This window comes from Euprymna scolopes, chromosome 15 (assembly GCF_053919585.1).
Source record: "Euprymna scolopes isolate OS-2025 chromosome 15, ASM5391958v1, whole genome shotgun sequence".
In the NCBI taxonomy this organism is placed as follows: Eukaryota; Metazoa; Mollusca; class Cephalopoda; order Sepiida; family Sepiolidae; genus Euprymna; species Euprymna scolopes.
The window spans coordinates 44943825-44958055 of NC_136496.1; the positions used below are offsets into that span (position 1 = coordinate 44943825).

Sequence of the window (14231 nt, forward strand, 5' to 3'; positions counted from 1 at the left end):
GCATTCACCAATTGTAAAAGAAGAAAAATAAAAGTTCAAATCAACGAAGAAACACATTCCTAATTGGGATTTGAAATTACTATGTTTGATGTTTATTTTCATAGCTTGGGTTGTGTATTACAATATAAAAAAGCATGAAATAGAAACTCCATGCAACACAAGACCAATTATTATTATTATTATTATTATTATTATTATTATTATTATTAATAATAATAATAATAGTTTTATTAAAAGTTCTGTAAATATATAAAAAGAACTCACCCAGAAAGACACCAATTTATTTAAATATATTTTGTTTAAATACCTTCGTTTTATTACTTACATAAAAAAATTTTTGCGTAAATAGAAAAGTTTTTTTTTTAATCCTTAAAAGTTTTGTAAATATTTAATATTAAAGAAACTGTTTTGTAGATATATATTTTTTCTTTTAAATCTTAAAAAGTTTTGTAAATATATTTAAAAAAAAATCTTGCTCGCTATTTGACGTGTTTACAAACAACCAACGGCAATGTCAAGGTCGAACAACCGGTGTCACTTGAAATGTGCGCCTATCTTTGTCTTCTGCTACCGGGGTATCTAATCTTTACTTGATCCTAAACAATAAAACACGATATCCTACTGTCTTTAACCGAAATTTGTGTTTGCCATCCTTCTTTGCTGTTGCTGTTATCTCTTTGCCTTGTGTCTACCTTATTAATTGTACGCTCGATTGGCACTTTCATCCTTTCGGCCTGCTGCAGCATCTTCAGACCAGTCTTGTACAATCAGCACAACAGACGGTGAATCGTTGTAGCATAAGCTAGCCATGTTCAGTTCTAGGGGATGCCTGTAAGAAAATGCTGGCTTATTGCCAATCACTTGAAGCGCCCTCCTTATCGGGGATACCGACGGATTATTCTGGTTAATTTTGTGAGGCTAGAGTGCACACGCTCAGGTACGCTGGTCTTTTCTTTCCGCAGCTTCTGCCCTTATGACACACCTTTTCTCTATAGGAAGCAAGTAGATATCTTCTGAAATGACCTGCAGAAAGCCGTCTTTACGGCGTTAACAAATAAGAGTATCCGATAAATGAATCCTTTAAATTTAAGCTACAGACACTTGTCTGCAAATGATTCTTTTGTAATAAAATTTTCCATAATTGTTATTACGTTTTGTTTCTTTTCCTTTACACTTTCTGCTTATCATTTCAACACATTGTCAATATTTTGCAATAAAAAAAACTAACACGCTTTAATGAAATTAAAGACCATTTTTCTCATGTAAGATTATGATTCGCTCCGAGTGTTGTCATCGTCTCTGCAATTTACGATAAAATATAGCAAAAAAAAAAAAAAATGGAATGTTTGCGTGTTCAGTGAAATGGAAAAGTTTATCTGTTGCACTTGTAATTATTTAAAATAGCAAATTTATATACTACGTTTTTGCTTTCATCTTCTAATATTTAGAGACCACTTGCATTTCCGAGCAACACCGCTTGCCTCTGCTAACGGCCCTTATTTACTTGTTATGTAAGGTTATACACAATATAGATTTTAGAATATGGAGAAAATCCAGTTCCCCAGTTGAATAAATCAAACACTTTCTTTAATTTTAATTGTAGCTCTTTTTTAACCTTTCTAATGCTTAAAAAGGCTGACTTATTTGTTACTATCTATTATGGCGTCACATTCAGTCGAACAGACCTTTGCATCGATGACCACGCCTTGATATCCCAATGCTTTTTCTTCTTCCATCTACTTTTAAAAATGCTGACGTGCTGTTTGCCAGGAACGCCAGCCACACAATCGTCGGCATCTATAAATGTATTGCTTGTTCATGCTATACTTTGCGATAGTTTTCTCCATTTTGTGTGGACCTGCAACATTCGTTTATTATTGCAAACAGTTTAATTTTAAAGTTTAAATTTCCACCAAATGTTGATGAACTGTTACCGTTGTACTTGCACATAACTGTTTTAATTGACAAGGATATTTTCATTCGTTACGACAGTTCCTTGACCCTTTGGTTAGGAGCAAAGTGTAGTATCTGTTTCAGTACTATATTCTAGCTTTTCTCTCCTCGGTCAATGAAGAATAGGTTATTCTAGACTAAAGCAGATTTTACTTTTGTTTCAATTCTGAGTGCCACTTTTTGTGGAGCTGGATTTGCTCTACAATAAACCCAACTTTCTGTCTACCTCTTGCCCTTGTAGGGAAGCAAGTAAATACGAACTTTGAGTTGAAACCAAATTTATGTTCTGTATCTACCTGGCGTTGCCCGGGAGTCTTTTTAATTTTATTTTTGCTTCGATTTTTTGATTTATGCACTTTCTTTTGCCAAATTATTTTTAAATGAGATTTTGAAAGTTAAATTTAATTATTACGTTTAATAACAAACTTATTAATTGAAGAACATTGTTATAATTTTTTAAGGTAATGTTTTAATCTCTTGTTATAAAATTATTGGATGTAAATAGTTTCCAAATCTTTAATTTTCCGAGTATTTAAAAGCAAAAAAATGGCTTCCTATTCAACAGTTTAAATGCTTTTAAATCACTTTTAAAGTTGAAGGGTCATGAAGTAATTCATTATTTTTCAACTATTATCAAAAGATTAAAATTGCTAATTTACAATATCGTGACACTTTGAATTTTAATGGTACATTTGAAAACTTTAAACTGAGTGAATGAGAAATTTCTGGTCTGAATCAATGTTTAAGTGCAAAAATCAAATACATGTTTCATTTATGCCACTAGACCACGAAAATACATTGCATAACAATCGTTCGCATAGTGCACTTCAGCTTCGGAAATATCATACATCTAATTTCAAAGAATCATGAAGTAATTCCGAAACATAAGCCTAATACGACAATGGCAGAAGAAAGATGAATTTGCAAATAATCGGTCATTGGATACTGTAAAGGTATAGGTAATGAGAAAAAGTTGTTTCGGCTATCGGAGTATTCAGGAAAGTTGCCGAGGAGTGTCTTGTTGGGTTACTTCTCCGATGTTACTGGTCGAAATTGGAGCTCATTCAAGTCGAAAAAACAGCTCGGTAGGTCCAGTTAATTGTCGCAAGAGATTTGTATTATATGTTACCTAGGCTAATGTTTTACTTCACTGTGTGTTGATTTAATGCTGTAAATGAGTAGTTTAATTAAACCCCAATCTGAGATGAAAAGTGAATTTCAATCGTTATTCAGCAAGGTGAACTTCAACTGTCTCTTTAACAACTTCCGGTTTTGTTATTAAAAAGAAGAGCGATTTACACTCCAGTCACGACATAATTAACAAAAAAGTGAAATGATTGGTTTGTTTACGGATAAACTTAATTATTTATTACGGTATCGTAGATTTAATTTCCAAATTAAATTGTTTTTAAATAAAATATTTTTAAGGTCATCTTAGTGCACTTTTGTTTTGGTGCTTTACACTTTTGCATTTTCATTCCAATAATTAATAAAAATGTTGGTTACGTAGAGACTAGAAACACACACACATACATAAAAAGACACCCGGTAAGTGGTTACACAGTTTGATTAAAATATAGAATTACAGAATTAATCTATAAAAGACCATAAAAACTAATAGAAATAAAACATCCGTTGTAAGACATTTTTATCTTCAATGGTCATACGCAACTATGAGATAATACCGATGATATTAGAATTCAGTCAAAAAAATAAGTGATACATATATCAAGAAGAAGCGTTAATTGCGTACAATTGTGTTTCTTGCTCTTTTTACGGATGATGATGATGATGATGATGATGATGATGATGATGATGATGATGATGATGCAAGGAATGCAACTGGTAAGTTCGCTTGAATACAATGTGCAAGAAGGTAAGTGATACGAATATCAGTTGCTTTGTAAAAGAATAAAAATAACAACGGAATAAGAAAGAAGGCCGACATTTGTGCAGTTGGTGTTTATTGCGTTGTTTAGTGTATTCAATTTGAAAAGGTAAATATCGTACATAGAGAAATAAGTATCTATCTATCCATCCTTCTATCTATCTTTCTCTGCGCATACGCACGCGCGCGTGTGTATGAAGGAAGAAAATAAAACTTTGTGAAGAAATCATATTAAAACCTATTCAAAACAAAAGGAACACATTGACGTGAATAGAAACAATGACAAAGTCTAACATCTGATCAGAAAAGGGTTAAACAAACAATATAAAAATATTTGCAACCGATTTTGATACGTTCATTTTTTAAAGAATTTTGATACGTTCATTTTTCAAAGAATTTTGATGCGTTCATTTTTCAAAGAATTTTGATGCGTTCATTTTTTAAAGAATTTTGATACGCTCATTTTTTAAAAGAATTTTGATACGTTCATTTTTTAAAGAATTCTGATACGTTCATTTTTTAAAAGAATTTTGATGCGTTCAATTTTTAAAGAATTTTGATACATTCATTTTTTAAAGAATTTTGATACGTTCATTTTTTAAAGAATTTTGATACGTTCATTTTTTAAAGAATTTTGATACGTTCATTTTTAAAGAATTTTGATACGTTCATTTTTTAAAGAATTTTGATACGTTCATTTTTTAAAGAATTTTGATACGTTCATTTTTTAAAGAATTTTGATAATTCATTTTTTAAAGAATTTTTATACATTCATTTTTTAAAGAATTTTGATGCGTTCATTTTTTAGAGAATTTTGATACGTTCATTTTTTAAAGAATTTTGATACGTTCATTTTTTAAAGAATTTTGATGCGTTCATTTTTTAAAGAATTTTGATACGTTCATTTTTTAAAGAATTTTGATACGTTCATTTTTTAAAGAATTTTGATACGTTCATTTTTTAAAAGAATTTTGATACGTTCATTTTTTAAAGAATTTTGATACGTTCATTTTTCAAAGAATTTTGATACATTCATTTTTCAAAGAATTTTGATACATTCATTTTTTAAAGAATTTTGATACGTTCATTTTTTAAAGAATTTTGATAAGTTCATTTTTTAAAGAATTTTGATACGTTCATTTTTTTTAAGAATTTTGATACGTTCATTTTTCAAAGAATTTTACAACCAGGCACAAAAACAAAGATGTAAAAAAATTACCAAAATGTTACCAAAAACTTGTTCAATAAAAATATATAATGTATATCTTAAATAAACACTTCATATAATAAAATTAGCCTAGCATTTGTTTTAGACGTTTTGTATATTTAAAGTCCAGTGGTTTGGTTGAATTGCCCTCATGCCGCTTGTTATACAATCTTTTTTTGGGGGGGGGATACCGCATAACCTATTCACGACGTAGTAGCTGTTTCAATTATATAACAAGAAAAATAATTTGGGCATGCAGTCACTCGCTATAAACTAAGCGTACTAAACGATGTAAATATAACAATGCAGCTTCAGTAAAGAATAAAAATTATAATTGAAATAACTTAAATCATATGAAATCCTATGAATTTTTATTAAAAAAATTTTCTTAATTTTATATCTCAGACATTCACCCGCTATCTCAAACATTTCAGCCGAGTGATCTTTTTTAAATTCTAACAGTCCCTGTAAGTTAAATTACAAGTAAATACGATATTATTTGTCAAATGCAAGAAAAGAGTAGATAAATTCTGATTACAATGAAATGGAAATTAACAATGAAAGAGCAAACTGAATAAAACGTAAAACGTTGTTTGAACTTGCGATTGTTAAGGGTATTAACAGTAAACACTTGTGGCACTTTTTTATCTTCTGTGTTTTGTATTTAAACTGTTTTGTAATTAAACAACTTAGATGTCTACGTTGAAGCAACGGCAAATTTATTCATCCTTCGTCTTTTTCAAACCAACGTCAATCAGTCATTTGCATAGGTTGGCTTTGTTGCACACGCTCTTGTTGTTCTTGCATTCGTAGTGAGATAGATAGATAGATAGAGAGAGAGAGAGAGAGAGAGAGAGAGAGAGAGAGAGAGAGAGAGAGAGAGAGCATTTGCCACCAACACCTGAGCCCAAAGAAGGTCAAAGATAAATAAGTATAAATAAGTATACATAAGGTCAATCACGCCTAATAAAAGGTAAACGTGATAAGTTGGCGCAGTTGGCAATTAAGGATATTCCGTCTACTTGCTGACTGGGGAGAAATATAGACATTTACACAAATTGCTTACCATCAACTGTAATATCATTTACTCGCAGTTTTAATGAAAACACTAATTAATCACAAACTTCAGTTGATTTATGAAAAGAAAAACCCTAATGAATGTTAATTTTCGATATAGCAAGCATCACACAACAGAACAAACAACAAAAAACAATTTTGTTATTTTCAAACAACAGTAAGTAAAAAGAAAGAACAATAATAAGAAATAACTCTGCATAGGATTGAATATTGCATAGGATTGAATATTGCATAGGATTGAATATTCTGCAACGTTGGAAAAACAACATCAAAATTTAAATATGAATAAAAAAAATACCTATCATCGATTGACATTAATCTTGATATAGAGAAAATGTGTCTTATCATTAAAATGATTAGGTTAATTATAATTAAAGTTTGTTTGTGATAGAAGACGCGTCTAGCTCCATATTCGAAACGATAGTACGTCCATTCGACTCAGGAAAATGAATTAAAACAACTAATAAAAAAGAAAGAGCGCCACACATTTTAGCAGTTACAAATTAAACGACTTATTTTCTCTCGCGAATCAATTAAATTGGCTCACACTGATCCAATGGACGCCTTTAATGTTGGCACCATTATCATAATTTTGTCCACGAATATGATGAACATTTAATTCAAGCTTCCCTAGCACATTTAACGCTTTTGTCCAGTAGTACTTTCCACACAAAACTTAATGAAACGTGTATGTACAGCCACGGGCTCTTCCAATGCCAGGGTCGGCATTAGCTATTTCGGGGTCCTATGAAAAACGGATTGTACAGAGCCCTATGATCCTGTGACAATTATGACTTTGAAAAAAAAAGATTTGTCTTTACATTTTATTACCTCTTGTAACTTTACTTAACGGGCCTAGGCGTGTAGCGAAGCCATAAAATGTATCATCAAAATTTTGTTTTCGTGCAACATATAATCTAAATTCTGGTTTCGACATAGATGACGCTCAATGGTAAGAATTGCTAAGTTGGTCAATCTTTTTCATGAATTGTTGACCTCAAGTAATTCTTTATTAGTTTGAGGCGCGAGAAATCTTTCACCAGATACCACAGTTACATATATTCTTTAAAATATTCTGAGTGCAACAAGGTAGTTTGAGAAAGCAATGTATATTTTATTATATAGATAAATGAAAATTTCTACCAGGGTTTTTAGCAATATTTTGTAGAATATATTTTTAAAATCCTACTTCATCTGCTAATTCTCGCCCAAATATATCTGCCGATTAGTCTGTTGATGACGTTAATACTTGCTCAACGTTTTCTGCAAACTTTAGTATGTCATTACGTAAAATACTCTTGAAGCTAACAAGAAACCCAAACAGACTGTGACTTAATTTTAACTGTTCAAATTTCGGCTGCAAAGGCTGAATTGCAATATCCACAATTCTGTTCAAGCAATTTATTGTGTAGTCAACTTCGTCATTTCCAGGTGTGAAGTCTTCCACAGATTTATGTTGATTCTTCCTTTTTCTTTGACGTTTGGCTGGAAAGATTGCCCACCTTCCATATCTTCAGCCAATACTTTGCCATAGCAAGCATCTAAACAAACCTATCAACTTTCAGATTTTTTAACCGAATCATCAAATTGTTCAACAGATCCATTGCAGTACTCGAATCTACTGGTTGACCTTGCATTTTTTTACTCACAAAATTGACTTGGAAGAACACACAAGCGACACTATGAATTTGTACTGTTTACATGAATTTAAATGTTTCAATTTATACTGTTTCACTGAATTTGTACTGTTTCAATGAATTTCAATGTTTCAATGTGTACTGTTTCAATGAATTTGTACTGTTTCAATGAATTTGTACTGTTTACATGAATTTAAATGTTTCAATTTGTACTGTTTCAATGAATTTGTACTGTTTCAATGAATTTCAATGTTTCAATGTGTACTGTTTCAATGAATTTGTACTGTTTCAATGAATTTGTACTGTTTCAATGAATTTGTACTGTTTCAATGAATTTCAATGTTTCAATGTGTACTGTTTCAATGAATTTGTACTGTTTCAATGAATTTGTACTGTTTCAATGAATTTCAATGTTTCAATGTTTCAATTTGTACTGTTTCAATGAATTTGTACTGTTTCAATGAATTTGTACTGTTTCAATGAATTTGTACTGTTTCAATGAATTTCAATGTTTCAATGTTTCAATTTGTACTGTTTCAATGAATTTGTACTGTTTCAATGAATTTCAATGTTTCGATGTTTCAATTTGTACTGTTTCAATGAATTTGTACTGTTTCAATGAATTTCAATGTTTCAATGTGTACTGTTTCAATGAATTTGTACTGTTTCAATGAATTTGTACTGTTTCAATGAATTTCAATGTTTCAATGTTTCAATTTGTACTGTTTCAATGAATTTGTACTGTTTCAATGAATTTCAATGTTTCAATGTGTACTGTTTCAATGAATTTGTACTGTTTCAATGAATTTGTACTGTTTCAATGAATTTCAATGTTTCAATGTGTACTGTTTCAATGAATTTGTACTGTTTCAATGAATTTGTACTGTTTCAATGAATTTCAATGTTTCAATGTGTACTGTTTCAATGAATTTGTACTGTTTCAATGAATTTGTACTGTTTCAATGAATTTCAATGTTTCAATGTGTACTGTTTCAATGAATTTGTACTGTTTCAATGAATTTGTACTGTTTCAATGAATTTGTACTGTTTCAATGAATTTCAATGTTTCAATGTGTACTGTTTCAATGATTTTTTACTGTTTCAATGAATTTGTACTGTTTCAATGAATTTGTACTGTTTCAATGAATTTCAATGTTTCAATGTTTCAATTTGTACTGTTTCAATGAATTTCAATGTTTCAATGTTTCAATTTGTACTGTTTCAATGAATTTGTACTGTTTCAATGAATTTGTACTGTTTCAATGAATTTCAATGTTTCAATGTTTCAATTTGTACTGTTTCAATGAATTTCAATGTTTCAATTTGTATTTTACAGATAGATTGGGAACATGTTTTCTGAATAATGACCATCTCTTTGTAGATGTTGAGAAGATGGTGTACACGCGTTGTACAATAAAAAAACATTACGCATCAGGACATGCTTTAGCCATGTCAACTACAACCAGATTGTAATTATGATATGGACATGGAGTGAAAAAATACTCTGCTGTTAATATTCAAAAGTCATTTTTGAACTCGAACGCCTTTAATGTTGGCACCATTATCATAATTTTGTCCCCGAATATGATAAACATTTAATTCAAGCTTTCCTAGCTCATTTAACACTCCTGTCCAGTAGTACTTTCCACACAAAACTTAATGAAGCGTGTATGTACAGCCACAGGCTCTTCCACATTGACCTGATCTGAACAATACCGGATACATCTGCTCTTCGTGACTTAGGTCTGAAGTATAATCCAATATTACAGCAAAAATACATTGCATTCTTGATATCTTGAAGGATAGCATCTATAACTGTATCAGTCTCTACAGTAACAAACCCGTTTTGAATTCTTTTTCCCATTTAATGATCATGAATATCTGCATTGGCAACACATCAGAGACGTTCCCCTGTTACTGGATCAAATATAATAAATCATCTCTTGGTGAGTTTTGTTAATTTCTGTCATTTTATTTAGTCTAGCTCCAGCTTCACAGCAACTAGTCATGGCATCTAAATGTCCATGCGATTTTTCATGTTTTGCTTTGATACTGGTCAAATCTTTCGTTTACAAAGTAGTTTTCTTTTGTTTTCTTAGTAGGCTATAATGGAAACAATACATCTTGTCTGCTGACACAGAGCATATCAGCCAAGAATGCAAAATACTTTCATCGTTGTTCAGCTTTCGTTTGCAATGAAATTTGGAGAAATGCCGACAATCTTTATTTTTTGTAAAGTTGTTCAATGTAATGTTAGGTTGACTTTTTTTTATAACAAATAGTTAACACAAAATCCTTCCATTTTCTCTTGCCACATAGCAATAGAAAATGTAGATTTCTCATGATCCATGAATACATATTGATCAGCTGTTACTGTTACATCATTGCTTGTTTTATGACATTAATCACTGCAGTTTCTGCAGTTTTTACATAATCTGTTTTAGCTGTCTTACTAAAGGTTTGATTGTTTTAAAAACGTATGTACAGCGCCCTTCCGTTTATTACCTGATGCCTCATTTGCCTCTTTTTCTTTCTTTTCCCCAGTCAAATACATATTTTCTACTAAGGTCTCTTGAGCTTTTCGGTAACTTTCCATCCAGCTTACACTATTTATCTCCAAAACATATATACTATAAAAAAAATAAACAAATGACAAATATAAAAAACTGACACCTTTAAAACGTGGCCACAGTAAAAGCAGAAGATCTTTCCTTCATATCAAAATATCAAAATATCATTAATTTATATTTTATAATCTAATCGATATTCGAATAGTAATATAAACGCAATTCACAACTTTTTTATAAGTAACGAAATGTAAAAGTAAAATAAATAGCAGAAAAATTTTATTAAAAAAAACAAAACAAAAAAAAACAAGAAATATTAAATTTTCATGCAAATTGGGAAGAGGGGAAGAATAAATAATTTTAGTAATAAAGTTTTTTTTTATTAAATAAAACTTTATGACAATAAAATTTAAATATTTTACTTTGAAAAAAAAAAAAAACTTTCAACATGTAAACATGTATACAAAGAAAATGTTTTATAAGAAATATAACAAATAATAAATAAGGTATTTTTGAAATTAAAAAATAACTAATTATAAATTTCCTTAATAAAACAAACTAGTCTGAAAACTACATTTTTTCAAATAGTTTGAACAAACACAAAAAAAGAAAGTTTTGGTTCCACATTTTACTGTTTTTACAACTTGGGAGTTTGTTTTCACTTGTGCTAACGTTTTAAAGTTTGTTTTCACTTGTGCTAACGTTTTAAAGTTTGTTTTCACTTGTGCTAACGTTTTAAAGTTTGTTTTCACTTGTGCTAACGTTTTAAAGTTTGCTTTCACTTGTGCTAACGTTTTAAAGTTTGTTTTCACTTGTGCTAACGTTTTAAAGTTTGTTTTCACTTGTGCTAACGTTTTAAAGTTTGTTTTCATTTGTGCTAACGTTTTAAAGTTTGTTTTCACTTGTGCTAACGTTTTAAAGTTTGTTTTCACTTGTGCTAACGTTTTAAAGTTTGTTTTCACTTGTGCTAACGTTTTAAAGTTACCCATAAAAAACAGAATTATGACCTAATCATGCAGCTGATGATAATTTATTAAAACAAAAAAGAGTTTGTTTTCACTTGTGCTAACGTTTTAAAGTTTGTTTTCACTTGTGCTAACGTTTTAAAGTTTGTTTTCACTTGTGCTAACGTTTTAAAGTTTGTTTTCATTTGTGCTAACGTTTTAAAGTTTGTTTTCACTTGTGCTAACGTTTTAAAGTTTGTTTTCACTTGTGCTAACGTTTTAAAGTTTGCTTTCACTTGTGCTAACGTTTTAAAGTTTGTTTTCACTTGTGCTAACGTTTTAAAGTTTGTTTTCACTTGTGCTAACGTTTTAAAGTTTGTTTTCACTTGTGCTAACGTTTTAAAGTTTGTTTTCACTTGTGCTAACGTTTTAAAGTTTGTTTTCACTTGTGCTAACGTTTTAAAGTTTGTTTTCACTTGTGCTAACGTTTTAAAGTTTGTTTTCACTTGTGCTAACGTTTTAAAGTTTGTTTTCACTTGTGCTAACGTTTTAAAGTTTGTTTTCACTTGTGCTAACGTTTTAAAGTTTGTTTTCACTTGTGCTAACGTTTTAAAGTTTGTTTTCACTTGTGCTAACGTTTTAAAGTTTGTTTTCACTTGTGCTAACGTTTTAAAGTTTGTTTTCACTTGTGCTAACGTTTTAAAGTTTGTTTTCACTTGTGCTAACGTTTTAAAGTTTGTTTTCACTTGTGCTAACGTTTTAAAGTTTGTTTTCACTTGTGCTAACGTTTTAAAGTTTGTTTTCACTTGTGCTAACGTTTTAAAGTTTGTTTTCATTTGTGCTAACGTTTTAAAGTTTGTTTTCACTTGTGCTAACGTTTTAAAGTTTGTTTTCACTTGTGCTAACGTTTTAAAGTTTGTTTTCACTTGTGCTAACGTTTTAAAGTTTGTTTTCACTTGTGCTAACGTTTTAAAGTTTGTTTTCACTTGTGCTAACGTTTTAAAGTTTGTTTTCACTTGTGCTAACGTTTTAAAGTTTGTTTTCATTTGTGCTAACGTTTTAAAGTTTGTTTTCACTTGTGCTAACGTTTTAAAGTTTGTTTTCACTTGTGCTAACGTTTTAAAGTTTGTTTTCACTTGTGCTAACGTTTTAAAGTTACCCATAAAAAACAGAATTATGACCTAATCATGCAGCTGATGATAATTTATTAAAACAAAAAAGAGTTTGTTTTCACTTGTGCTAACGTTTTAAAGTTTGTTTTCACTTGTGCTAACGTTTTAAAGTTTGTTTTCACTTGTGCTAACGTTTTAAAGTTTGTTTTCATTTGTGCTAACGTTTTAAAGTTTGTTTTCACTTGTGCTAACGTTTTAAAGTTTGTTTTCACTTGTGCTAACGTTTTAAAGTTTGTTTTCACTTGTGCTAACGTTTTAAAGTTTGTTTTCATTTGTGCTAACGTTTTAAAGTTTGTTTTCACTTGTGCTAACGTTTTAAAGTTTGTTTTCACTTGTGCTAACGTTTTAAAGTTACCCATAAAAAACAGAATTATGACCTAATCATGCAGCTGATGATAATTTATTAAAACAAAAAAGAGTTTGTTTTCACTTGTGCTAACGTTTTAAAGTTACCCATAAAAAAAACAGAATTATGACCTAATCATGCAGCTGATGATAATTTATTAAAACAAAAAAGAGTTTGTTTTCACTTGTGCTAACGTTTTAAAGTTTGCTTTCACTTGTGCTAACGTTTTAAAGTTACCCATAAAAAAAACAGAATTATGACCTAATCATGCAGCTGATGATAATTTATTAAAACAAAAAAGAAACGCGTAAATCATATCTTAATTGAACGGTATGTTTATAGATTACTGTCTAATAAAATCAAATTATTAAATTTATAAATTATTAGATAAAAATCATTAAAATTCTAAATTATTAGAAAAATTTATTAACTAAAAAAATTTATGAAAATAAATTTTTTCAAATTAATTTTGATTTTATTAAGATTAAAAATTATTTAAATATCAAAATTATTAGATTTCCGTGTTGTATAAACTTTAACATCCAGATCTCGCGTGTCTAAGATTTACGTCTAAATCATCAAAATCTTATGTTTTTCTTGTAAACATAAATTTTGTTTGGCTTAAAGTGATGATTTATCTTAAATGTTAGATGCATTTATGAGTCTCAGGATTAGGTAAAGAGTTGCTGACCAACGTGATAATTGTGAGGAGGGGGTGCATAGGTCTACATCTTATAGCTCGGAAGATCAATCTTACGCTGCTAACTTACCTTGCTCAAAGTCAGGCTGATCGAAAATTCTCTGGTAAAATTTAATAATTTGCACTTAGAATCAGTGTGGAGCCTATGAAAGTGTGGGGCTTACTGACCAATCAGCTAGCAGAGCACATTGATTCCATCTGTATCCTAAGGAAGTTCTTTAGCCCTTTTGGTAATCACGACCAGCTAATAGAGAGAACCCAACAAGCATCGAAGTCAGACTCCTCTCCTCTTCTCTCTTTATTCTCTCTCTCTCTCTCTCTCTCTCTCTCTCTCTCTTTCTCTCTTTTTTCTCTCTCTCTCTCTCTCTCTCTGTCCATTCAAGCATAGACGATTTTCACTTAGAAATAACTGTTGACTGACCTGAAAAATCCAAAGAACTTTCTCCTCTTTTATCTCAAATGGACGCAGTCCAATTTTTGACCATCAAAATAAACTTTTCGTTGTATTGTTTTAAAAAGGGTTTTGATGTTTATTCCATGCTACATGTTCAAAGTAAATCATGCATTCTCTAAAACGGTGCATCCGACACTAAGATTAGGAACACAAACCTTCTGAATAACAAAAATAAAAATAAAACACGAATCAAACTTGTAATATATAAGCAAAAGTGAGGTAATTTATAAACTCACTTTATTCCAGTTGCTAACTACATATTACTATTACAACAATAATAGTGTCC

At 30.2% G+C, this 14231-nt stretch overlaps 1 long non-coding RNA gene across 1 annotated transcript; it reads left to right on the top strand.

The window, feature by feature from the left end:
• Positions 1 to 3786: 3786 nt before the first annotated feature.
• LOC145294235 (uncharacterized) lies at positions 3787 to 9666 on the top strand. The gene is made up of 2 exons (XR_013869850.1): positions 3787 to 3829; positions 9099 to 9666. It is a non-coding gene; the product is annotated as an uncharacterized LOC145294235 (long non-coding RNA).
• The last annotated feature ends 4565 nt before the right edge of the window (positions 9667 to 14231 follow it).